The sequence below is a fragment of the Triturus cristatus genome, chromosome 11, assembly GCF_964204655.1.
Source record: "Triturus cristatus chromosome 11, aTriCri1.1, whole genome shotgun sequence".
Classification (NCBI taxonomy): Eukaryota; Metazoa; Chordata; class Amphibia; order Caudata; family Salamandridae; genus Triturus; species Triturus cristatus.
Window position 1 is genome coordinate 817,947,279 of NC_140594.1, and position 26,665 is coordinate 817,973,943.

Consider the following 26,665-nt stretch of genomic DNA (forward strand, 5'->3'; position numbering starts at 1 on the left):
TGTGTTTAAAGTCATTTTAATGCCTGAAATTGGTCGAAATAGAAGCTTCTGAGTAGGAGAAAAAGTCTGTAAAAATGGCAATTTTGGTCACATTGAGGCTTTAAAAAGTAGTTATTCAACATGAGGCACAATCCAAATGAAATTTTGAGTCAATTTTACTACAGTCCAAAAAATCAATTTTCTGATCAAAAAACGATGACCCGTGACCTGTCGAACCTTCTCCAGATGGTCAGAAATGGTATTTTTTTAATGATTACTTTTTTTTACTGTAAATGACTATTGCATGTGAATTATCACTTTTGGAACAAAAATAAGTGTGTTTAAAGTCATTTTAATGCCTGAAATTGGTCGAAATAGAAGCTTCTGAGTAGGAGAAAAAGTCTGTAAAAATGGCAATTTTGGTCACATTGAGGCTTTAAAAAGTAGTTATTCAACATGAGGCACAATCCAAGTGACATTTTGAATCAAGTTTTCTAAAGTCAAAAAAATCAATTTTCTGATGAAAAACAATGACCCGGGACCTGTTGAACTTTCTCCAGATGGTCAGAATTGGTAATTTTTAATGTTTAATTTTTGGACTGTAAGTGACTATTGCATGTGAATTGTCACTTTTGGAACAAAAATAAGTGTGTTTAGAGTCATTTTAATGCCTGAAATTGGTCGAAATAGAAGCTTCTGAGTAGGAGAAAAGTCTGTAAAAATGGCAATTTTGGTCACATTGAGGCTTTAAAAAGTAGTTATTCAACATGAGGCACAATCCAAGTGACATTTTGAATCAATTTTTCTACAGTCAAAAATAAAATTTCTGATGAAAAACGATGACCCGTGACCTGTCGAACCTTCTCCAGATGGTCAGAAATGGTAATTTTTTAATGTTTACGTTTTTTGACTGTAAATGACTATTGTAAGTGAATTATCACTTTTGGAACTAAAATAAGTGTGTTTAGAGTCGTTTTAATGCCTGACATTGATTGAAATAGAAGCTTCTGAGTAGGCGAAAAAGTCTGTAAAAATGGTAATTTTGGTCACATTGAGGCTTTAAAAAGTAGTTATTCAACATGAGGCACAATCCAAGTGACATTTTGAATCGATTTTTCTACAGTCAAAAAAATCAATTTTCTGATGAAAAACGATGACCCGGGACCTGTTGAACTTTCTCCAGATGGTCAGAAATTGTATTTCTTTTAAGTTTAATTTTTTGACTGTAAATGACTATTGCATGTGAATTATCACTTTTGGAACAAAAATGAGTGTGTTTAGAGTCATTTTAATGCCAGAAATTGGTCAAAATAGAAGCCTCTGAGTAGGAGAAAAAGTCTGTAAAAATGGCAATTTTGGTCACATTGAGGCTTTAAAAAGTAGTTATTCAACATGAGGCACAATCCAAGTGACATTTTGAATCAATTTTTCTACAGTCCAAAAAATCAATTTTCTGATGAAAAATGATGAGCCCGGGACCTGTTGAACTTTCTCCAGATGGTCAGAAATGATAATTTTTTTAAGTTTAATTTTTTGACTGTAAATGACTATTGCATGTGAATTATCACTTTTGGAACAAAAATAAGTGTGTTTAGAGTCATTTTAATGCCTGAAATTGGTCGAAATAGAAGCTTCTGAGTAGGAGACAAAGTCTGTAAAAATGGCAATTTTGGTCACATTGAGGCTTTAAAAAGTAGTTATTCAACATGAGGCACAATCCAAGTGACATTTTGAATCAATTTTTCTACAGTCAAAAAAATCAATTTTCTGATGAAAAACGATGACCCGGGACCTGTTGAACTTTCTCCAGATGGTCAGAAATGGTATCTTTTAATTTCTAATTTTTTGACTGTAAATGACTATTGCATGTGAATTATCACTTTTGGAACAAAAATAAGTGTGTTTAAAGTCATTTTAATGCCTGAAATTAGTCGAAATAGAAGCTTCTGAGTAGGAGAAAAAGTCTGTAAAAATGGCAATTTTGGTCCCATTGAGGCTTTAAAAAGTAGTTATTCAACATGAGGCACAATCCAAGTGACATTTTGAATCAATTTTTCTACAGTCAAAAAAATCAATTTTCTGATGAAAAACGATGACCCGGGACCTGTTGAACTTTCTCCAGATGGTCAGAAATGGTAATTTTTTTAAGTTTAATTTTTTGATTGTAAATGATTATTGCATGTGAATTATCACTTTTGGAACAAAAATAAGTGTGTTTAGAGTCATTTTAATGCCAGAAATTGGTCGAAATAGAAGCTTCTGAGTAGGAGAAAAAGTCTGTAAAAATGGCAATTTTGGTCACATTGAGGCTTTAAAAAGTATTTATTCAACATGAGGCACAATCCAAGTGACATTTTGAATCAATTTTTCTACAGTCAAAAAAATCAATTTTCTGATGCAAAATGATGACCCGGGACCTGTTGAACTTTCTCCAGATGGTCAGAAACGGTATTTTTTTAATTTTAATTGTTTGCGATAAATGACTATTGCATGTGACATTATCACTTTTGGAACAAAAATAAGTGTGTTTAAAGTCATTTTAATGCCTGAAATTGGTCGAAATAGAAGCTTCTGAGTAGGAGAAAAAGTCTGTAAAAATGGCAATTTTGGTCACATTGAGGCTTTAAAAAGTAGTTATTCAACATGAGGCACAATCCAAATGAAATTTTGAGTCAATTTTACTACAGTCCAAAAAATCAATTTTCTGATCAAAAAACGATGACCCGTGACCTGTCGAACCTTCTCCAGATGGTCAGAAATGGTATTTTTTTAATGATTACTTTTTTTTACTGTAAATGACTATTGCATGTGAATTATCACTTTTGGAACAAAAATAAGTGTGTTTAAAGTCATTTTAATGCCTGAAATTGGTCGAAATAGAAGCTTCTGAGTAGGAGAAAAAGTCTGTAAAAATGGCAATTTTGGTCACATTGAGGCTTTAAAAAGTAGTTATTCAACATGAGGCACAATCCAAATGAAATTTTGAGTCAATTTTACTACAGTCCAAAAAATCAATTTTCTGATCAAAAAACGATGACCCGTGACCTGTCGAACCTTCTCCAGATGGTCAGAAATGGTATTTTTTTAATGATTACTTTTTTTTACTGTAAATGACTATTGCATGTGAATTATCACTTTTGGAACAAAAATAAGTGTGTTTAAAGTCATTTTAATGCCTGAAATTGGTCGAAATAGAAGCTTCTGAGTAGGAGAAAAAGTCTGTAAAAATGGCAATTTTGGTCACATTGAGGCTTTAAAAAGTAGTTATTCAACATGAGGCACAATCCAAGTGACATTTTGAATCAATTTTTCTACAGTCCAAAAAATCAATTTTCTGATGAAAAATGATGAGCCCGGGACCTGTTGAACTTTCTCCAGATGGTCAGAAATGATAATTTTTTTAAGTTTAATTTTTTGACTGTAAATGACTATTGCATGTGAATTATCACTTTTGGAACAAAAATAAGTGTGTTTAGAGTCATTTTAATGCCTGAAATTGGTCGAAATAGAAGCTTCTGAGTAGGAGACAAAGTCTGTAAAAATGGCAATTTTGGTCACATTGAGGCTTTAAAAAGTAGTTATTCAACATGAGGCACAATCCAAGTGACATTTTGAATCAATTTTTCTACAGTCAAAAAAATCAATTTTCTGATGAAAAACGATGACCCGGGACCTGTTGAACTTTCTCCAGATGGTCAGAAATGGTATCTTTTAATTTCTAATTTTTTGACTGTAAATGACTATTGCATGTGAATTATCACTTTTGGAACAAAAATAAGTGTGTTTAAAGTCATTTTAATGCCTGAAATTAGTCGAAATAGAAGCTTCTGAGTAGGAGAAAAAGTCTGTAAAAATGGCAATTTTGGTCCCATTGAGGCTTTAAAAAGTAGTTATTCAACATGAGGCACAATCCAAGTGACATTTTGAATCAATTTTTCTACAGTCAAAAAAATCAATTTTCTGATGAAAAACGATGACCCGGGACCTGTTGAACTTTCTCCAGATGGTCAGAAATGGTAATTTTTTTAAGTTTAATTTTTTGATTGTAAATGATTATTGCATGTGAATTATCACTTTTGGAACAAAAATAAGTGTGCTTAGAGTCATTTTAATGCCAGAAATTGGTCGAAATAGAAGCTTCTGAGTAGGAGAAAAAGTCTGTAAAAATGGCAATTTTGGTCACATTGAGGCTTTAAAAAGTATTTATTCAACATGAGGCACAATCCAAGTGACATTTTGAATCAATTTTTCTACAGTCAAAAAAATCAATTTTCTGATGCAAAATGATGACCCGGGACCTGTTGAACTTTCTCCAGATGGTCAGAAACGGTATTTTTTTAATTTTAATTGTTTGCGATAAATGACTATTGCATGTGACATTATCACTTTTGGAACAAAAATAAGTGTGTTTAAAGTCATTTTAATGCCTGAAATTGGTCGAAATAGAAGCTTCTGAGTAGGAGAAAAAGTCTGTAAAAATGGCAATTTTGGTCACATTGAGGCTTTAAAAAGTAGTTATTCAACATGAGGCACAATCCAAATGAAATTTTGAGTCAATTTTACTACAGTCCAAAAAATCAATTTTCTGATCAAAAAACGATGACCCGTGACCTGTCGAACCTTCTCCAGATGGTCAGAAATGGTATTTTTTTAATGATTACTTTTTTTTACTGTAAATGACTATTGCATGTGAATTATCACTTTTGGAACAAAAATAAGTGTGTTTAAAGTCATTTTAATGCCTGAAATTGGTCGAAATAGAAGCTTCTGAGTAGGAGAAAAAGTCTGTAAAAATGGCAATTTTGGTCACATTGAGGCTTTAAAAAGTAGTTATTCAACATGAGGCACAATCCAAGTGACATTTTGAATCAAGTTTTCTAAAGTCAAAAAAATCAATTTTCTGATGAAAAACAATGACCCGGGACCTGTTGAACTTTCTCCAGATGGTCAGAATTGGTAATTTTTAATGTTTAATTTTTGGACTGTAAGTGACTATTGCATGTGAATTGTCACTTTTGGAACAAAAATAAGTGTGTTTAGAGTCATTTTAATGCCTGAAATTGGTCGAAATAGAAGCTTCTGAGTAGGAGAAAAGTCTGTAAAAATGGCAATTTTGGTCACATTGAGGCTTTAAAAAGTAGTTATTCAACATGAGGCACAATCCAAGTGACATTTTGAATCAATTTTTCTACAGTCAAAAATAAAATTTCTGATGAAAAACGATGACCCGTGACCTGTCGAACCTTCTCCAGATGGTCAGAAATGGTAATTTTTTAATGTTTACGTTTTTTGACTGTAAATGACTATTGTAAGTGAATTATCACTTTTGGAACTAAAATAAGTGTGTTTAGAGTCGTTTTAATGCCTGACATTGATTGAAATAGAAGCTTCTGAGTAGGCGAAAAAGTCTGTAAAAATGGTAATTTTGGTCACATTGAGGCTTTAAAAAGTAGTTATTCACCATGAGGCACAATCCAAGTGACATTTTGAATCGATTTTTCTACAGTCAAAAAAATCAATTTTCTGATGAAAAACGATGACCCGGGACCTGTTGAACTTTCTCCAGATGGTCAGAAATTGTATTTCTTTTAAGTTTAATTTTTTGACTGTAAATGATTATTGCATGTGAATTATCGCTTTTGGAACAAAAATAAGTGTGTTTAAAGTCATTTTAATGCCTGAAATTGGTCGAAATAGAAGCTTCTGAGTAGGAGAAAAAGTCTGTAAAAATGGCAATTTTGGTCACATTGAGGCTTTAAAAAGTAGTTATTCAACATGAGGCACAATCCAAGTGACATTTTGAATCAATTTTTCTACAGTAAAAAAAATCAATTTTCTGATGAAAAACGATGACCCGGGACCTGTCGAACCTTCTCCAGATGGTCAGAAATGTACATTTTTTATTTTTTTATTTTTTGACTGTAAATGACTATTGCATGTGAATTATCACTTTTGGAACAAAAATAAGTGTGTTTAGAGTCATTTTAATGCATGAAATAGAAGCTTCTGAGTAGGAGAAAAAGTCTGTAAAAATGGCAATTTTGGTCACATTGAGTCTTTAAAAAGTAGTTATTCAACACGAGGCACAATCCAAGTGACATTTTGAATCAATTTTTCTACAGTCCAAAAAATCAATTTTCTGATGAAAAACGATGACCCGGGACCTGTTGAACTTTCTCCAGATGGTCAGAAATGGTATATTTTAATTTTTAATTTTTTGACTGTAAATGACTATTGCATGTGAATTATCACTTTTGGAACAAAAATAAGTGTGTTTAAAGTCATTTTAATGCCTGAAATTGGTCGAAATAGAAGCTTCTGAGTAGGAGAAAAAGTCTGTAAAAATGGCAATTTTGGTCACATTGAGGCTTTAAAAAGTAGTTATTCAACATGAGGCACAATCCAAGTGACATTTTGAATCAATTTTTCTACAGTCCAAAAAATCAATTTTCTGATGAAAAACGATGACCCGGGACCTGTTGAACTTTCTCCAGATGGTCAGAAATGGTATTTCTTTTAAGTTTAAGTTTTTTGACTGTAAATGACTATTGCATGTGAATTATCACTTTTGGAACAAAAATGAGTGTGTTTAGAGTCATTTTAATGCCAGAAATTGGTCAAAATAGAAGCCTCTGAGAAGGACCTGTTGAACTTTCTCTGGATGGTCAGAATTTTTTTTTTTCTTTTTTATTTTTTGACTGTAAATGTCTGTTGCATGTGAATTATCACTTTTGGAACACAAATAAGTGTGTTTAAAGTCATTTTAATGCCTGAAATTGGTCGAAATAGAAGCTTCTGAGTAGGAGAAAAACGATGACCCGGGACCTGTCGAACCTTCTCCAGATGGTCAGAAATGGTAATTTTTTAATGTTTACGTTTTTTGACTGTAAATGACTATTGTAAGTGAATTATCACTTTTGGAACTAAAATAAGTGTGTTTAGAGTCGTTTTAATGCCTGACATTGATTGAAATAGAAGCTTCTGAGTAGGCGAAAAAGTCTGTAAAAATGGTAATTTTGGTCACATTGAGGCTTTAAAAAGTAGTTATTCAACATGAGGCACAATCCAAGTGACATTTTGAATCGATTTTTCTACAGTCAAAAAAATAAATTTTCTGATGAAAAACGATGACCCGGGACCTGTTGAACTTTCTCCAGATGGTCAGAAATTGTATTTCTTTTAAGTTTAATTTTTTGACTGTAAATGATTATTGCATGTGAATTATCGCTTTTGGAACAAAAATAAGTGTGTTTAAAGTCATTTTAATGCCTGAAATTGGTCGAAATAGAAGCTTCTGAGTAGGAGAAAAAGTCTGTAAAAATGGCAATTTTGGTCACATTGAGGCTTTAAAAAGTAGTTATTCAACATGAGGCACAATCCAAGTGACATTTTGAATCAATTTTTCTACAGTAAAAAAAATCAATTTTCTGATGAAAAACGATGACCCGGGACCTGTCGAACCTTCTCCAGATGGTCAGAAATGTACATTTTTTATTTTTTTATTTTTTGACTGTAAATGACTATTGCATGTGAATTATCACTTTTGGAACAAAAATAAGTGTGTTTAGAGTCATTTTAATGCATGAAATAGAAGCTTCTGAGTAGGAGAAAAAGTCTGTAAAAATGGCAATTTTGGTCACATTGAGTCTTTAAAAAGTAGTTATTCAACACGAGGCACAATCCAAGTGACATTTTGAATCAATTTTTCTACAGTCCAAAAAATCAATTTTCTGATGAAAAACGATGACCCGGGACCTGTTGAACTTTCTCCAGATGGTCAGAAATGGTATATTTTAATTTTTAATTTTTTGACTGTAAATGACTATTGCATGTGAATTATCACTTTTGGAACAAAAATAAGTGTGTTTAAAGTCATTTTAATGCCTGAAATTGGTCGAAATAGAAGCTTCTGAGTAGGAGAAAAAGTCTGTAAAAATGGCAATTTTGGTCACATTGAGGCTTTAAAAAGTAGTTATTCAACATGAGGCACAATCCAAGTGACATTTTGAATCAATTTTTCTACAGTCCAAAAAATCAATTTTCTGATGAAAAACGATGACCCGGGACCTGTTGAACTTTCTCCAGATGGTCAGAAATGGTATTTCTTTTAAGTTTAAGTTTTTTGACTGTAAATGACTATTGCATGTGAATTATCACTTTTGGAACAAAAATGAGTGTGTTTAGAGTCATTTTAATGCCAGAAATTGGTCAAAATAGAAGCCTCTGAGAAGGACCTGTTGAACTTTCTCTGGATGGTCAGAATTTTTTTTTTTCTTTTTTATTTTTTGACTGTAAATGTCTGTTGCATGTGAATTATCACTTTTGGAACACAAATAAGTGTGTTTAAAGTCATTTTAATGCCTGAAATTGGTCGAAATAGAAGCTTCTGAGTAGGAGAAAAACGATGACCCGGGACCTGTCGAACCTTCTCCAGATGGTCAGAAATGGTAATTTTTCTAAGTTTAATTTTTTGACTGTAAATGATTACTGCATGTGAATTATCACTTTTGGAACAAAAATAAGTGTGTTTAGAGTCATTTTAATGCCTGAAATTGGTCGAAATAGAAGCTTCTGAGTAGGAGAAAAAGTCTGTAAAAATGGCAATTTTGGTCACATTGAGGCTCTAAAAAGTAGTTATTCAACATGAGGCACAATCCAAGTGACATTTTGAATCAATTTTTCTACAGTCAAAAAAATCAATTTTCTGATGAAAAACGATGACCCGGGACCTGTCGAACCTTCTCCAGATGGTCGGAAATGTTAATTTTTTAATTTTTAATTTTTTGACTGTAAATGACTATTGCATGTGAATTATCACTTTTGGAACAAAAATAAGTGTGTTTAAAGTCATTTTAATTCCTGAAATTGGTCGACATAGAAGCTTCTGAGTAGGAGAAAAAGTCTGTAAAAATGGCAATTTTGGTCACATTGAGGCTTTAAAAAGTAGTTATTCAGCATGAGGCACAATCCAAGTGACATTTTGAATCAATTTTTCTACAGTCAAAATAAGAAATTTTCTGATGAAAAACGATGACCCGGGACCTGTTGAACTTTCTCCAGATGGTCAGAAATGTTCTTTTTTTTAATTTTTGATTTTTTGACTGTAGATGACTATTGCATGTGAATTATCACTTTTGGAACAAAAATAAGTGTGTTTAAAGTGATTTTAATGCCTGAAATTGGTCGAAATAGAAGCTTCTGAGTAGGAGAAAAAGTCTGTAAAAATGGCAATTTTGGTCACATTGAGGCTTTAAAAAGTAGTTATTCAACATGAGGCACAATCCAAGTGACATTTTGAATCAAGTTTTCTAAAGTCAAAAAAATCAATTTTCTGATGAAAAACAATGACCCGGGACCTGTTGAACTTTCTCCAGATGGTCAGAATTGGTAATTTTTAATGTTTAATTTTTGGACTGTAAGTGACTATTGCATGTGAATTATCACTTTTGGAACAAAAATAAGTGTGTTTAGAGTCATTTTAATGCCTGAAATTGGTCGAAATAGAAGCTTCTGAGTAGGAGAAAAGTCTGTAAAAATGGCAATTTTGGTCACATTGAGGCTTTAAAAAGTAGTTATTCAACATGAGGCACAATCCAAGTGACATTTTGAATCAATTTTTCTACAGTCAAAAATAAAAATTCTGATGAAAAACGATGACCCGTGACCTGTCGAACCTTCTCCAGATGGTCAGAAATGGTAATTTTTTAATGTTTACGTTTTTTGACTGTAAATGACTATTGTAAGTGAATTATCACTTTTGGAACTAAAATAGGTGTGTTTAGAGTCGTTTTAATGCCTATAATTGATTGAAATAGAAGCTTCTGAGTAGGCGAAAAAGTCTGTAAAAATGGTAATTTTGGTCACATTGAGGCTTTAAAAAGTAGTTATTCAACATGAGGCACAATCCAAGTGACATTTTGAATCGATTTTTCTACAGTCAAAAAAATCAATTTTCTGATGAAAAACGATGACCCGGGACCTGTTGAACTTTCTCCAGATGGTCAGAAATTGTATTTCTTTTAAGTTTAATTTTTTGACTGTAAATGATTATTGCATGTGAATTATCGCTTTTGGAACAAAAATAAGTGTGTTTAAAGTCATTTTAATGCCTGAAATTGGTCGAAATAGAAGCTTCTGAGTAGGAGAAAAAGTCTGTAAAAATGGCAATTTTGGTCACATTGAGGCTTTAAAAAGTAGTTATTCAACATGAGGCACAATCCAAGTGACATTTTGAATCAATTTTTCTACAGTAAAAAAAATCAATTTTCTGATGAAAAACGATGACCCGGGACCTGTCGAACCTTCTCCAGAAGGTCAGAAATGTAAATTTTTTTTTTTTTTTTTTTTTGACTGTAAATGACTATTGCATGTGAATTATCACTTTTGGAACAAAAATAAGTGTGTTTAGAGTCATTTTAATGCATGAAATAGAAGCTTCTGAGTAGGAGAAAAAGTCTGTAAAAATGGCAATTTTGGTCACATTGAGTCTTTAAAAAGTAGTTATTCAACACGAGGCACAATCCAAGTGACATTTTGAATCAATTTTTCTACAGTCAAAAAAATCAATTTTCTGATGAAAAACGATGACCCGGGACCTGTTGAACTTTCTCCAGATGGTCAGAAATGGTAATTTTTTTAAGTTTAATTTTTTGATTGTAAATGACTATTGCATGTGAATTATCACTTTTGGAACAAAAATAAGTGTGTTTAAAGTCATTTTAATGCCTGAAATTGGTCGAAATAGAAGCTTCTGAGTAGGAGAAAAAGTCTGTAAAAATGGCAAGTTTGGTCACATTGAGGCTTTAAAAAGTAGTTATTCAACATGAGGCACAATCCAAGTGACATTTTGAATCAATTTTTCTACAGTCAAAAAAATCAATTTTCTGATGAAAAACGATGACCCGGGACCTGTTGAACTTTCTCCAGATGGTCAGAAACGGTATTTTTTTAATTTTAATTGTTTGCGATAAATGACTATTGCATGTGACATTATCACTTTTGGAACAAAAATAAGTGTGTTTAAAGTCATTTTAATGCCTGAAATTGGTCGAAATAGAAGCTTCTGAGTAGGAGAAAAAGTCTGTAAAAATGGCAATTTTGGTCACATTGAGGCTTTAAAAAGTAGTTATTCAACATGAGGCACAATCCAAGTGACATTTTGAATCAATTTTCCTACAGTCAAAATAAGAAATTTTCTGATGAAAAACGATGACCCGGGACCTGTTGAACTTTCTCCAGATGGTCAGATATTGTATTTTTTTAATTTTTAATTTTTTGACTGTAAATGACTATTGCATGTGAATTATCACTTTTGGAACAAAAATAAGTGTGTTTAAAGTCATTTTAATGCCTGAAATTGGTCGAAATAGAAGCTTCTGAGTAGGAGAAAAAGTCAGTAAAAATGGCAATTTTGGTCACATTGAGGCTTTAAAAAGTAGTTATTCAACATGAGGCACAATCCAAATGACATTTTGAGTCAATTTTACTACAGTCCAAAAAATCAATTTTCTGATGAAAAACGATGACCCGTGACCTGTCGAACCTTCTCCAGATGGTCAGAAATGGTATTTTTTTAATGATTACTTTTTTTTACTGTAAATGACTATTGCATGTGAATTATCACTTTTGGAACAAAAATAAGTGTGTTTAAAGTCATTTTAATGCCTGAAATTGGTCGAAATAGAAGCTTCTGAGTAGGAGAAAAAGTCTGTAAAAATGGCAATTTTGGTCACATTGAGGCTTTAAAAAGTAGTTATTCAACATGAGGCACAATCCAAGTGACATTTTGAATCAATTTTTCTACAGTCAAAAAAATCAATTTTCTGATGAAAAACGATGACCCGGGACCTGTTGAATTTTCTCCAGATGGTCAGAAATGGTATATTTTAATTTTTAATTTTTTGACTGTAAATGACTATTGCATGTGAATTATCACTTTTGGAACAAAAATAAGTGTGTTTAAAGTCATTTTAATGCATGGAATTGGTCGAAATAGAAGCTTCTGAGTAGGAGAAAAAGTCTGTAAAAATGGCAATTTTGGTCACATTGAGGCTTTAAAAAGTAGTTATTCAACATGAGGCACAATCCAAGTGACATTTTGAATCAATTTTTCTACAGTCCAAAAATTCAATTTTCTGATGAAAAACGATGACCCGCGACCTGTCGAACCTTCTCCAGATGGTCAGAAATGGTAATTTTTTAATGTTTAATTTTTTGACTGTAAATGACTATTGCATGTGAATTATCACTTTTGGAACAAAAATAAGTGTGTTTAAAGTCATTTTAATGCCTGAAATTGGTCGAAATAGAAGCTTCTGAGTAGGAGAAAAAGTCTGTAAAAATGGCAATTTTGGTCCCATTGAGGCTTTAAAAAGTAGTTATTCAACATGAGGCACAATCCAAGTGACATTTTGAATCAATTTTTCTACAGTCAAAAAAATCAATTTTCTGATGAAAAACGATGACCCGGGACCTGTTGAACTTTCTCCAGATGGTCAGAAATGGTAATTTTTTTAAGTTTAATTTTTTGATTGTAAATGATTATTGCATGTGAATTATCTCTTTTGGAACAAAAATAAGTGTGTTTAGAGTTATTTTAAGGCCAGAAATTGGTCGAAATAGAAGCTTCTGAGTAGGAGAAAAAGTCTGTAAAAATGGCAATTTTGGTCACATTGAGGCTTTAAAAAGTAGTTATTCAACATGAGGCACAATCCAAGTGACATTTTGAATCAATTTTTCTACAGTCAAAAAAATCAATTTTCTGATGCAAAACGATGACCCGGGACCTGTTGAACTTTCTCCAGATGGTCAGAAACGGTATTTTTTTAATTTTAATTGTTTGCGATAAATGACTATTGCATGTGACATTATCACTTTTGGAACAAAAATAAGTGTGTTTAAAGTCATTTTAATGCCTGAAATTGGTCGAAATAGAAGCTTCTGAGTAGGAGAAAAAGTCTGTAAAAATGGCAATTTTGGTCACATTGAGGCTTTAAAAAGTAGTTATTCAATATGAGGCACAATCCAAATGACATTTTGAGTCAATTTTACTACAGTCCAAAAAATCAATTTTCTGATCAAAAAACGATGACCCGTGACCTGTCGAACCTTCTCCAGATGGTCAGAAATGGTATTTTTTTAATGATTACTTTTTTTTACTGTAAATGACTATTGCATGTGAATTATCACTTTTGGAACAAAAATAAGTGTGTTTAGAGTCATTTTAATGCCAGAAATTGGTCGAAATAGAAGCTTCTGAGTAGGAGAAAAAGTCTGTAAAAATGGCAATTTTGGTCACATTGAGGCTTTAAAAAGTAGTTATTCAACATGAGGCACAATCCAAATGACATTTTGAGTCAATTTTACTACAGTCCAAAAAATCAATTTTCTGATGAAAAACGATGACCCGTGACCTGTCGAACCTTCTCCAGATGGTCAGAAATGGTATTTTTTTAATGCTTACTTTTTTTTACTGTAAATGACTATTGCATGTGAATTATCACTTTTGGAACAAAAATAAGTGTGTTTAAAGTCATTTTAATGCCTGAAATTGGTCGAAATAGAAGCTTCTGAGTAGGAGAAAAAGTCTGTAAAAATGGCAATTTTGGTCACATTGAGGCTTTAAAAAGTAGTTATTCAACATGAGGCACAATCCAAATGACATTTTGAGTCAATTTTACTACAGTCCAAAAAATCAATTTTCTGATCAAAAAACGATGACCCGTGACCTGTCGAACCTTCTCCAGATGGTCAGAAATGGTATTTTTTTAATGATTACTTTTTTTTACTGTAAATGACTATTGCATGTGAATTATCACTTTTGGAACAAAAATAAGTGTGTTTAGAGTCATTTTAATGCCAGAAATTGGTCGAAATAGAAGCTTCTGAGTAGGAGAAAAAGTCTGTAAAAATGGCAATTTTGGTCACATTGAGGCTTTAAAAAGTAGTTATTCAACATGAGGCACAATCCAAATGACATTTTGAGTCAATTTTACTACAGTCCAAAAAATCAATTTTCTGATGAAAAACGATGACCCGTGACCTGTCGAACCTTCTCCAGATGGTCAGAAATGGTATTTTTTTAATGATTACTTTTTTTTACTGTAAATGACTATTGCATGTGAATTATCACTTTTGGAACAAAAATAAGTGTGTTTAAAGTCATTTTAATGCCAGAAATTGGTCAAAATAGAAGCCTCTGAGTAGGAGAAAAAGTCTGTAAAAATGGCAATTTTGGTCACATTGAGGCTTTAAAAAGTAGTTATTCAACATGAGGCACAATCCAAGTGACATTTTGAATCAATTTTTCTACAGTCAAAAAAATCTATTTTCTGATGAAAAACGATGACCCGGGACCTGTCGAACCTTCTCCAGATGGTCAGAAATGTAAATTTTTTAATTTTTTATTTTTTGACTGTAAATGACTATTGCATGTGAATTATCACTTTTGGAACAAAAATAAGTGTGTTTAGAGTCATTTTAATGCCTGAAATAGAAGCTTCTGAGTAGGAGAAAAAGTCTGTAAAATTGGCAATTTTGGTCACATTGAGTCTTCAAAAAGTAGTTATTCACTATGAGGCACAATCCAAGTGAAAGTTTGAATCAATTTTTCTACAGTCCAAAAAATCAATTTTCTGATGAAAAACGATGAGCCCGGGACCTGTTGAACTTTCTCCAGATGGTCAGAAATGATAATTTTTTTAAGTTTAATTTTTTGACTGTAAATGACTATTGCATGTGAATTATCACTTTTGGAACAAAAATAAGTGTGTTTAGAGTCATTTTAATGCCTGAAATTGGTCGAAATAGAAGCTTCTGAGTAGGATAAAAAGTCTGTAAAAATGGCAATTTTGGTCACATTGAGGCTTTAAAAAGTAGTTATTCAACATGAGGCACAATCCAAGTGACATTTTGAATCAATTTTTCTACAGTCAAAAAAATCAATTTTCTGATGAAAAACGATGACCCGGGACCTGTTGAACTTTCTCCAGATGGTCAGAAACGGTATTTTTTTAATTTTAATTGTTTGCGATAAATGACTATTGCATGTGACATTATCACTTTTGGAACAAAAATAAGTGTGTTTAAAGTCATTTTAATGCCTGAAATTGGTCGAAATAGAAGCTTCTGAGTAGGAGAAAAAGTCTGTAAAAATGGCAATTTTGGTCACATTGAGGCTTTAAAAAGTAGTTATTCAACATGAGGCACAATCCAAGTGACATTTTGAATCAATTTTCCTACAGTCAAAATAAGAAATTTTCTGATGAAAAACGATGACCCGGGACCTGTTGAACTTTCTCCAGATGGTCAGATATTGTATTTTTTTAATTTTTAATTTTTTGACTGTAAATGACTATTGCATGTGAATTATCACTTTTGGAACAAAAATAAGTGTGTTTAAAGTCATTTTAATGCCTGAAATTGGTCGAAATAGAAGCTTCTGAGTAGGAGAAAAAGTCTGTAAAAATGGCAATTTTGGTCACATTGAGGCTTTAAAAAGTAGTTATTCAACATGAGGCACAATCCAAATGACATTTTGAGTCAATTTTACTACAGTCCAAAAAATCAATTTTCTGATGAAAAACGATGACCCGTGACCTGTCGAACCTTCTCCAGATGGTCAGAAATGGTATTTTTTTAATGATTACTTTTTTTTACTGTAAATGACTATTGCATGTGAATTATCACTTTTGGAACAAAAATAAGTGTGTTTAAAGTCATTTTAATGCCTGAAATTGGTCGAAATAGAAGCTTCTGAGTAGGAGAAAAAGTCTGTAAAAATGGCAATTTTGGTCCCATTGAGGCTTTAAAAAGTAGTTATTCAACATGAGGCACAATCCAAGTGACATTTTGAATCAATTTTTCTACAGTCAAAAAAATCAATTTTCTGATGAAAAACGATGACCCGGGACCTGTTGAATTTTCTCCAGATGGTCAGAAATGGTATATTTTAATTTTTAATTTTTTGACTGTAAATGACTATTGCATGTGAATTATCACTTTTGGAACAAAAATAAGTGTGTTTAAAGTCATTTTAATGCCTGAAATTGGTCGAAATAGAAGCTTCTGAGTAGGAGAAAAAGTCTGTAAAAATGGCAATTTTGGTCACATTGAGGCTTTAAAAAGTAGTTATTCAACATGAGGCACAATCCAAGTGACATTTTGAATCAATTTTTCTACAGTCAAAAAAATCAATTTTCTGATGCAAAACGATGACCCGGGACCTGTTGAACTTTCTCCAGATGGTCAGAAACGGTATTTTTTTAATTTTAATTGTTTGCGATAAATGACTATTGCATGTGACATTATCACTTTTGGAACAAAAATAAGTGTGTTTAAAGTCATTTTAATGCCTGAAATTGGTCGAAATAGAAGCTTCTGAGTAGGAGAAAAAGTCTGTAAAAATGGCAATTTTGGTCACATTGAGGCTTTAAAAAGTAGTTATTCAATATGAGGCACAATCCAAATGACATTTTGAGTCAATTTTACTACAGTCCAAAAAATCAATTTTCTGATCAAAAAACGATGACCCGTGACCTGTCGAACCTTCTCCAGATGGTCAGAAATGGTATTTTTTTAATGATTACTTTTTTTTACTGTAAATGACTATTGCATGTGAATTATCACTTTTGGAACAAAAATAAGTGTGTTTAGAGTCATTTTAATGCCAGAAATTGGTCGAAATAGAATCTTCTGAGTAGGAGAAAAAGTCTGTAAAAATGGCAATTTTGGTCACATTGAGGCTTTAAAAAGTAGTTATTCAACATGAGGCACAATCCAAATGACATTTTGAGTCAATTTTACTACAGTCCAAAAAATCAATTTTCTGATGAAAAACGATGACCCGTGACCTGTCGAACCTTCTCCAGATGGTCAGAAATGGTATTTTTTTAATGATTACTTTTTTTTACTGTAAATGACTATTGCATGTGAATTATCACTTTTGGAACAAAAATAAGTGTGTTTAAAGTCATTTTAATGCCAGAAATTGGTCAAAATAGAAGCCTCTGAGTAGGAGAAAAAGTCTGTAAAAATGGCAATTTTGGTCACATTGAGGCTTTAAAAAGTAGTTATTCAACATGAGGCACAATCCAAGTGACATTTTGAATCAATTTTTCTACAGTCAAAAAAATCTATTTTCTGATGAAAAACGATGACCCGGGACCTGTCGAACCTTCTCCAGATGGTCAGAAATGTAAATTTTTTAATTTTTTATTTTTTGACTGTAAATGACTATTGCATGTGAATTATCACTTTTGGAACAAAAATAAGTGTGTTTAGAGTCATTTTAATGCCTGAAATAGAAGCTTCTGAGTAGGAGAAAAAGTCTGTAAAATTGGCAATTTTGGTCACATTGAGTCTTCAAAAAGTAGTTATTCACTATGAGGCACAATCCAAGTGAAAGTTTGAATCAATTTTTCTACAGTCCAAAAAATCAATTTTCTGATGAAAAACGATGAGCCCGGGACCTGTTGAACTTTCTCCAGATGGTCAGAAATGATAATTTTTTTAAGTTTAATTTTTTGACTGTAAATGACTATTGCATGTGAATTATCACTTTTGGAACAAAAATAAGTGTGTTTAGAGTCATTTTAATGCCTGAAATTGGTCGAAATAGAAGCTTCTGAGTAGGAGAAAAAGTCTGTAAAAATGGCAATTTTGGTCACATTGAGGCTTTAAAAAGTAGTTATTCAACATGAGGCACAATCCAAGTGACATTTTGAATCAATTTTTCTACAGTCAAAAAAATCAATTTTCTGATGAAAAACGATGACCCGGGACCTGTTGAACTTTCTCCAGATGGTCAGAAATGGTATTTCTTTTAAGTTTAAGTTTTTTGACTGTAAATGACTATTGCATGTGAATTATCACTTTTGGAACAAAAATGAGTGTGTTTAGAGTCATTTTAATGCCAGAAATTGGTCAAAATAGAAGCCTCTGAGTAGGAGAAAAAGTCTGTAAAAATGGCAATTTTGGTCACATTGAGGCTTTAAAAAGTAGTTATTCAACATGAGGCACAATCCAAGTGACATTTTGAATCAATTTTTCTACAGTCCAAAAAATCAATTTTCTGATGAAAAACGATGAGCCCGGGACCTGTTGAACTTTCTCCAGATGGTCAGAAATGATAATTTTTTTAAGTTTAATTTTTTGACTGTAAATGACTATTGCATGTGAATTATCACTTTTGGAACAAAAATAAGTGTGTTTAGAGTCATTTTAATGCCTGAAATTGGTCGAAATAGAAGCTTCTGAGTAGGAGACAAAGTCTGTAAAAATGGCAATTTTGGTCACATTGAGGCTTTAAAAAGTAGTTATTCAACATGAGGCACAATCCAAGTGACATTTTGAATCAATTTTTCTACAGTCAAAAAAATCAATTTTCTGATGAAAAACGATGACCCGGGACCTGTTGAACTTTCTCCAGATGGTCAGAAATGGTATCTTTTAATTTCTAATTTTTTGACTGTAAATGACTATTGCATGTGAATTATCACTTTTGGAACAAAAATAAGTGTGTTTAAAGTCATTTTAATGCATGGAATTGGTCGAAATAGAAGCTTCTGAGTAGGAGAAAAAGTCTGTAAAAATGGCAATTTTGGTCACATTGAGGCTTTAAAAAGTAGTTATTCAACATGAGGCACAATCCAAGTGACATTTTGAATCAAGTTTTCTACAGTCCAAAAATTCAATTTTCTGATGAAAAACGATGACCCGCGACCTTTCGAACCTTCTCCAGATGGTCAGAAATGGTAATTTTTTAATGTTTAATTTTTTGACTGTAAATGACTATTGCATGTGAATTATCACTTTTGGAACAAAAATAAGTGTGTTTAAAGTCATTTTAATGCCTGAAATTGGTCGAAATAGAAGCTTCTGAGTAGGAGAAAAAGTCTGTAAAAATGGCAATTTTGGTCCCATTGAGGCTTTAAAAAGTAGTTATTCAACATGAGGCACAATCCAAGTGACATTTTGAATCAATTTTTCTACAGTCAAAAAAATCAATTTTCTGATGAAAAACGATGACCCGGGACCTGTTGAACTTTCTCCAGATGGTCAGAAATGGTAATTTTTTTAAGTTTAATTTTTTGATTGTAAATGATTATTGCATGTGAATTATCACTTTTGGAACAAAAATAAGTGTGTTTAGAGTCATTTTAATGCCAGAAATTGGTCGAAATAGAAGCTTCTGAGTAGGAGAAAAAGTCTGTAAAAATGGCAATTTTGGTCACATTGAGGCTTTAAAAAGTAGTTATTCAACATGAGGCACAATCCAAGTGACATTTTGAATCAATTTTTCTACAGTCAAAAAAATCAATTTTCTGATGCAAAATGATGACCCGGGACCTGTTGAACTTTCTCCAGATGGTCAGAAACGGTATTTTTTTAATTTTAATTGTTTGCGATAAATGACTATTGCATGTGACATTATCACTTTTGGAACAAAAATAAGTGTGTTTAAAGTCATTTTAATGCCTAAAATTGGTCGAAATAGAAGCTTCTGAGTAGGAGAAAAAGTCGGTAAAAATGGCAATTTTGGTCACATTGAGGCTTTAAAAAGTAGTTATTCAACATGAGGCACAATCCAAATGAAATTTTGAGTCAATTTTACTACAGTCCAAAAAATCAATTTTCTGATCAAAAAACGATGACCCGTGACCTGTCGAACCTTCTCCAGATGGTCAGAAATGGTATTTTTTTAATGATTACTTTTTTTTACTGTAAATGACTATTGCATGTGAATTATCACTTTTGGAACAAAAATAAGTGTGTTTAAAGTCATTTTAATGCCTGAAATTGGTCGAAATAGAAGCTTCTGAGTAGGAGAAAAAGTCTGTAAAAATGGCAATTTTGGTCACATTGAGGCTTTAAAAAGTAGTTATTCAACATGAGGCACAATCCAAGTGACATTTTGAATCAATTTTTCTACAGTCCAAAAAATCAATTTTCTGATGAAAAACGATGACCCGGGACCTGTTGAACTTTCTCCGGATGGTCAGAAATTGTCCTATTTTTTATTTTTTATTTTTTGACTGTAAATGACTATTGCATGTGGATTATCACTTTTGGAACAAAAATAAGTGTGTTTAGAGTCATTTTAATGCCAGAAATTGGTCAAAATAGAAGCCTCTGAGTAGGAGAAAAAGTCTGTAAAAATGGCAATTTTGGTCACATTGAGGCTTTAAAAAGTAGTTATTCAACATGAGGCACAATCCAAGTGACATTTTGAATCAATTTTTCTACAGTCCAAAAAATCAATTTTCTGATGAAAAAAGATGACCCGGGACCTGTTGAACTTTCTCCGGAAGGTCAGAAATTTTCTTTTTTTTTATTTTTGATTTTTTGACTGTAAATGACTATCGCATGTGAATTATCACTTTTGGAACACAAATAAGTGTGTTTAAAGTCATTTTAATGCCTGAAATTTGTCGAAATAGAAGCTTCTGAGTAGGAGAAAAAGTCTGTAAAAATGGCAATTTTGGTCACATTGAGGCTTTAAAAAGTAGTTATTCAACATGAGGCACAATCCAAGTGACATTTTGAATCAATTTTTCTACAGTCAAAAAAATCAATTTTCTGATGAAAAACGATGACCCGGGACCTGTTGAATTTTCTCCAGATGGTCAGAAATGGTATATTTTAATTTTTAATTTTTTGACTGTAAATGACTATTGCATGTGAATTATCACTTTTGGAACAAAAATAAGTGTGTTTAAAGTCATTTTAATGCATGGAATTGGTCGAAATAGAAGCTTCTGAGTAGGAGAAAAAGTCTGTAAAAATGGCAATTTTGGTCACATTGAGGCTTTAAAAAGTAGTTATTCAACATGAGGCACAATCCAAGTGACATTTTGAATCAATTTTTCTACAGTCCAAAAATTCAATTTTCTGATGAAAAACGATGACCCGCGACCTGTCGAACCTTCTCCAGATGGTCAGAAATGGTAATTTTTTAATGTTTAATTTTTTGACTGTAAATGACTATTGCATGTGAATTATCACTTTTGGAACAAAAATAAGTGTGTTTAAAGTCATTTTAATGCCTGAAATTGGTCGAAATAGAAGCTTCTGAGTAGGAGAAAAAGTCTGTAAAAATGGCAATTTTGGTCCCATTGAGGCTTTAAAAAGTAGTTATTCAACATGAGGCACAATCCAAGTGACATTTTGAATCAATTTTTCTACAGTCAAAAAAATCAATTTTCTGATGAAAAACGATGACCCGGGACCTGTTGAACTTTCTCCAGATGGTCAGAAATGGTAATTTTTTTAAGTTTAATTTTTTGATTGTAAATGATTATTGCATGTGAATTATCACTTTTGGAACAAAAATAAGTGTGTTTAAAGTCATTTTAATGCATGGAATTGGTCGAAATAGAAGCTTCTGAGTAGGAGAAAAAGTCTGTAAAAATGGCAATTTTGGTCACATTGAGGCTTTAAAAAGTAGTTATTCAACATGAGGCACAATCCAAATGACATTTTGAGTCAATTTTACTACAGTCCAAAAAATCAATTTTCTGATGAAAAACGATGACCCGTGACCTGCCGAACCTTCTCCAGATGGTCAGAAATGGTATTTTTTTAATGCTTACTTTTTTTTACTGTAAATGACTATTGCATGTGAATTATCACTTTTGGAACAAAAATAAGTGTGTTTAAAGTCATTTTAATGCCAGAAATTGGTCAAAATAGAAGCCTCTGAGTAGGAGAAAAAGTCTGTAAAAATGGCAATTTTGGTCACATTGAGGCTTTAAAAAGTAGTTATTCAACATGAGGCACAATCCAAGTGACATTTTGAATCAATTTTTCTACAGTCAAAAAAATCTATTTTCTGATGAAAAACGATGACCCGGGACCTGTCGAACCTTCTCCAGATGGTCAGAAATGTAAATTTTTTAATTTTTTATTTTTTGACTGTAAATGACTATTGCATGTGAATTATCACTTTTGGAACAAAAATAGGTGTGTTTAGAGTCATTTTAATGCCTGAAATAGAAGCTTCTGAGTAGGAGAAAAAGTCTGTAAAATTGGCAATTTTGGTCACATTGAGTCTTCAAAAAGTAGTTATTCACTATGAGGCACAATCCAAGTGAAAGTTTGAATCAATTTTTCTACAGTCCAAAAAATCAATTTTCTGATGAAAAACGATGAGCCCGGGACCTGTTGAACTTTCTCCAGATGGTCAGAAATGATAATTTTTTTAAGTTTAATTTTTTGACTGTAAATGACTATTGCATGTGAATTATCACTTTTGGAACAAAAATAAGTGTGTTTAGAGTCATTTTAATGCCTGAAATTGGTCGAAATAGAAGCTTCTGAGTAGGATAAAAAGTCTGTAAAAATGGCAATTTTGGTCACATTGAGGCTTTAAAAAGTAGTTATTCAACATGAGGCACAATCCAAGTGACATTTTGAATCAATTTTTCTACAGTCAAAAAAATCAATTTTCTGATGAAAAACGATGACCCGGGACCTGTTGAACTTTCTCCAGATGGTCAGAAACGGTATTTTTTTAATTTTAATTGTTTGCGATAAATGACTATTGCATGTGACATTATCACTTTTGGAACAAAAATAAGTGTGTTTAAAGTCATTTTAATGCCTGAAATTGGTCGAAATAGAAGCTTCTGAGTAGGAGAAAAAGTCTGTAAAAATGGCAATTTTGGTCACATTGAGGCTTTAAAAAGTAGTTATTCAACATGAGGCACAATCCAAGTGACATTTTGAATCAATTTTCCTACAGTCAAAATAAGAAATTTTCTGATGAAAAACGATGACCCGGGACCTGTTGAACTTTCTCCAGATGGTCAGATATTGTATTTTTTTAATTTTTAATTTTTTGACTGTAAATGACTATTGCATGTGAATTATCACTTTTGGAACAAAAATAAGTGTGTTTAAAGTCATTTTAATGCCTGAAATTGGTCGAAATAGAAGCTTCTGAGTAGGAGAAAAAGTCTGTAAAAATGGCAATTTTGGTCACATTGAGGCTTTAAAAAGTAGTTATTCAACATGAGGCACAATCCAAATGACATTTTGAGTCAATTTTACTACAGTCCAAAAAATCAATTTTCTGATGAAAAACGATGACCCGTGACCTGTCGAACCTTCTCCAGATGGTCAGAAATGGTATTTTTTTAATGATTACTTTTTTTTACTGTAAATGACTATTGCATGTGAATTATCACTTTTGGAACAAAAATAAGTGTGTTTAAAGTCATTTTAATGCCTGAAATTGGTCGAAATAGAAGCTTCTGAGTAGGAGAAAAAGTCTGTAAAAATGGCAATTTTGGTCACATTGAGGCTTTAAAAAGTAGTTATTCAACATGAGGCACAATCCAAGTGACATTTTGAATCAATTTTTCTACAGTCAAAAAAATCAATTTTCTGATGAAAAACGATGACCCGGGACCTGTTGAATTTTCTCCAGATGGTCAGAAATGGTATATTTTAATTTTTAATTTTTTGACTGTAAATGACTATTGCATGTGAATTATCACTTTTGGAACAAAAATAAGTGTGTTTAAAGTCATTTTAATGCATGGAATTGGTCGAAATAGAAGTTTCTGAGTAGGAGAAAAAGTCTGTAAAAATGGCAATTTTGGTCACATTGAGGCTTTAAAAAGTAGTTATTCAACATGAGGCACAATCCAAGTGACATTTTGAATCAATTTTTCTACAGTCCAAAAATTCAATTTTCTGATGAAAAACGATGACCCGCGACCTGTCGAACCTTCTCCAGATGGTCAGAAATGGTAATTTTTTAATGTTTAATTTTTTGACTGTAAATGACTATTGCATGTGAATTATCACTTTTGGAACAAAAATAAGTGTGTTTAAAGTCATTTTAATGCCTGAAATTGGTCGAAATAGAAGCTTCTGAGTAGGAGAAAAAGTCTGTAAAAATGGCAATTTTGGTCCCATTGAGGCTTTAAAAAGTAGTTATTCAACATGAGGCACAATCCAAGTGACATTTTGAATCAATTTTTCTACAGTCAAAAAAATCAATTTTCTGATGAAAAACGATGACCCGGGACCTGTTGAACTTTCTCCAGATGGTCAGAAATGGTAATTTTTTTAAGTTTAATTTTTTGATTGTAAATGATTATTGCATGTGAATTATCACTTTTGGAACAAAAATAAGTGTGTTTAGAGTTATTTTAATGCCAGAAATTGGTCGAAATAGAAGCTTCTGAGTAGGAGAAAAAGTCTGTAAAAATGGCAATTTTGGTCACATTGAGGCTTTAAAAAGTAGTTATTCAACATGAGGCACAATCCAAGTGACATTTTGAATCAATTTTTCTACAGTCAAAAAAATCAATTTTCTGATGCAAAACGATGACCCGGGACCTGTTGAACTTTCTCCAGATGGTCAGAAACGGTATTTTTTTAATTTTAATTGTTTGCGATAAATGACTATTGCATGTGACATTATCACTTTTGGAACAAAAATAAGTGTGTTTAAAGTCATTTTAATGCCTGAAATTGGTCGAAATAGAAGCTTCTGAGTAGGAGAAAAAGTCTGTAAAAATGGCAATTTTGGTCACATTGAGGCTTTAAAAAGTAGTTATTCAATATGAGGCACAATCCAAATGACATTTTGAGTCAATTTTACTACAGTCCAAAAAATCAATTTTCTGATCAAAAAACGATGACCCGTGACCTGTCGAACCTTCTCCAGATGGTCAGAAATGGTATTTTTTTAATGATTACTTTTTTTTACTGTAAATGACTATTGCATGTGAATTATCACTTTTGGAACAAAAATAAGTGTGTTTAGAGTCATTTTAATGCCAGAAATTGGTCGAAATAGAAGCTTCTGAGTAGGAGAAAAAGTCTGTAAAAATGGCAATTTTGGTCACATTGAGGCTTTAAAAAGTAGTTATTCAACATGAGGCACAATCCAAATGACATTTTGAGTCAATTTTACTACAGTCCAAAAAATCAATTTTCTGATGAAAAACGATGACCCGTGACCTGTCGAACCTTCTCCAGATGGTCAGAAATGGTATTTTTTTAATGATTACTTTTTTTTACTGTAAATGACTATTGCATGTGAATTATCACTTTTGGAACAAAAATAAGTGTGTTTAGAGTCATTTTAATGCCTGAAATAGAAGCTTCTGAGTAGGAGAAAAAGTCTGTAAAATTGGCAATTTTGGTCACATTGAGTCTTCAAAAAGTAGTTATTCACTATGAGGCACAATCCAAGTGAAAGTTTGAATCAATTTTTCTACAGTCCAAAAAATCAATTTTCTGATGAAAAACGATGAGCCCGGGACCTGTTGAACTTTCTCCAGATGGTCAGAAATGATAATTTTTTTAAGTTTAATTTTTTGACTGTAAATGACTATTGCATGTGAATTATCACTTTTGGAACAAAAATAAGTGTGTTTAGAGTCATTTTAATGCCTGAAATTGGTCGAAATAGAAGCTTCTGAGTAGGAGAAAAAGTCTGTAAAAATGGCAATTTTGGTCACATTGAGGCTTTAAAAAGTAGTTATTCAACATGAGGCACAATCCAAGTGACATTTTGAATCAATTTTTCTACAGTCAAAAAAATCAATTTTCTGATGAAAAACGATGACCCGGGACCTGTTGAACTTTCTCCAGATGGTCAGAAATGGTATTTCTTTTAAGTTTAAGTTTTTTGACTGTAAATGACTATTGCATGTGAATTATCACTTTTGGAACAAAAATGAGTGTGTTTAGAGTCATTTTAATGCCAGAAATTGGTCAAAATAGAAGCCTCTGAGTAGGAGAAAAAGTCTGTAAAAATGGCAATTTTGGTCACATTGAGGCTTTAAAAAGTAGTTATTCAACATGAGGCACAATCCAAGTGACATTTTGAATCAATTTTTCTACAGTCCAAAAAATCAATTTTCTGATGAAAAACGATGAGCCCGGGACCTGTTGAACTTTCTCCAGATGGTCAGAAATGATAATTTTTTTAAGTTTAATTTTTTGACTGTAAATGACTATTGCATGTGAATTATCACTTTTGGAACAAAAATAAGTGTGTTTAGAGTCATTTTAATGCCTGAAATTGGTCGAAATAGAAGCTTCTGTGTAGGAGACAAAGTCTGTAAAAATGGCAATTTTGGTCACATTGAGGCTTTAAAAAGTAGTTATTCAACATGAGGCACAATCCAAGTGACATTTTGAATCAATTTTTCTACAGTCAAAAAAATCAATTTTCTGATGAAAAACGATGACCCGGGACCTGTTGAACTTTCTCCAGATGGTCAGAAATGGTATCTTTTAATTTCTAATTTTTTGACTGTAAATGACTATTGCATGTGAATTATCACTTTTGGAACAAAAATAAGTGTGTTTAAAGTCATTTTAATGCATGGAATTGGTCGAAATAGAAGCTTCTGAGTAGGAGAAAAAGTCTGTAAAAATGGCAATTTTGGTCACATTGAGGCTTTAAAAAGTAGTTATTCAACATGAGGCACAATCCAAGTGACATTTTGAATCAATTTTTCTACAGTCAAAAAAATCAATTTTCTGATGAAAAACGATGACCCGGGACCTGTTGAACTTTCTCCAGATGGTCAGAAATGGTAATTTTTTTAAGTTTAATTTTTTGATTGTAAATGATTATTGCATGTGAATTATCACTTTTGGAACAAAAATAAGTGTGTTTAGAGTTATTTTAATGCCAGAAATTGGTCGAAATAGAAGC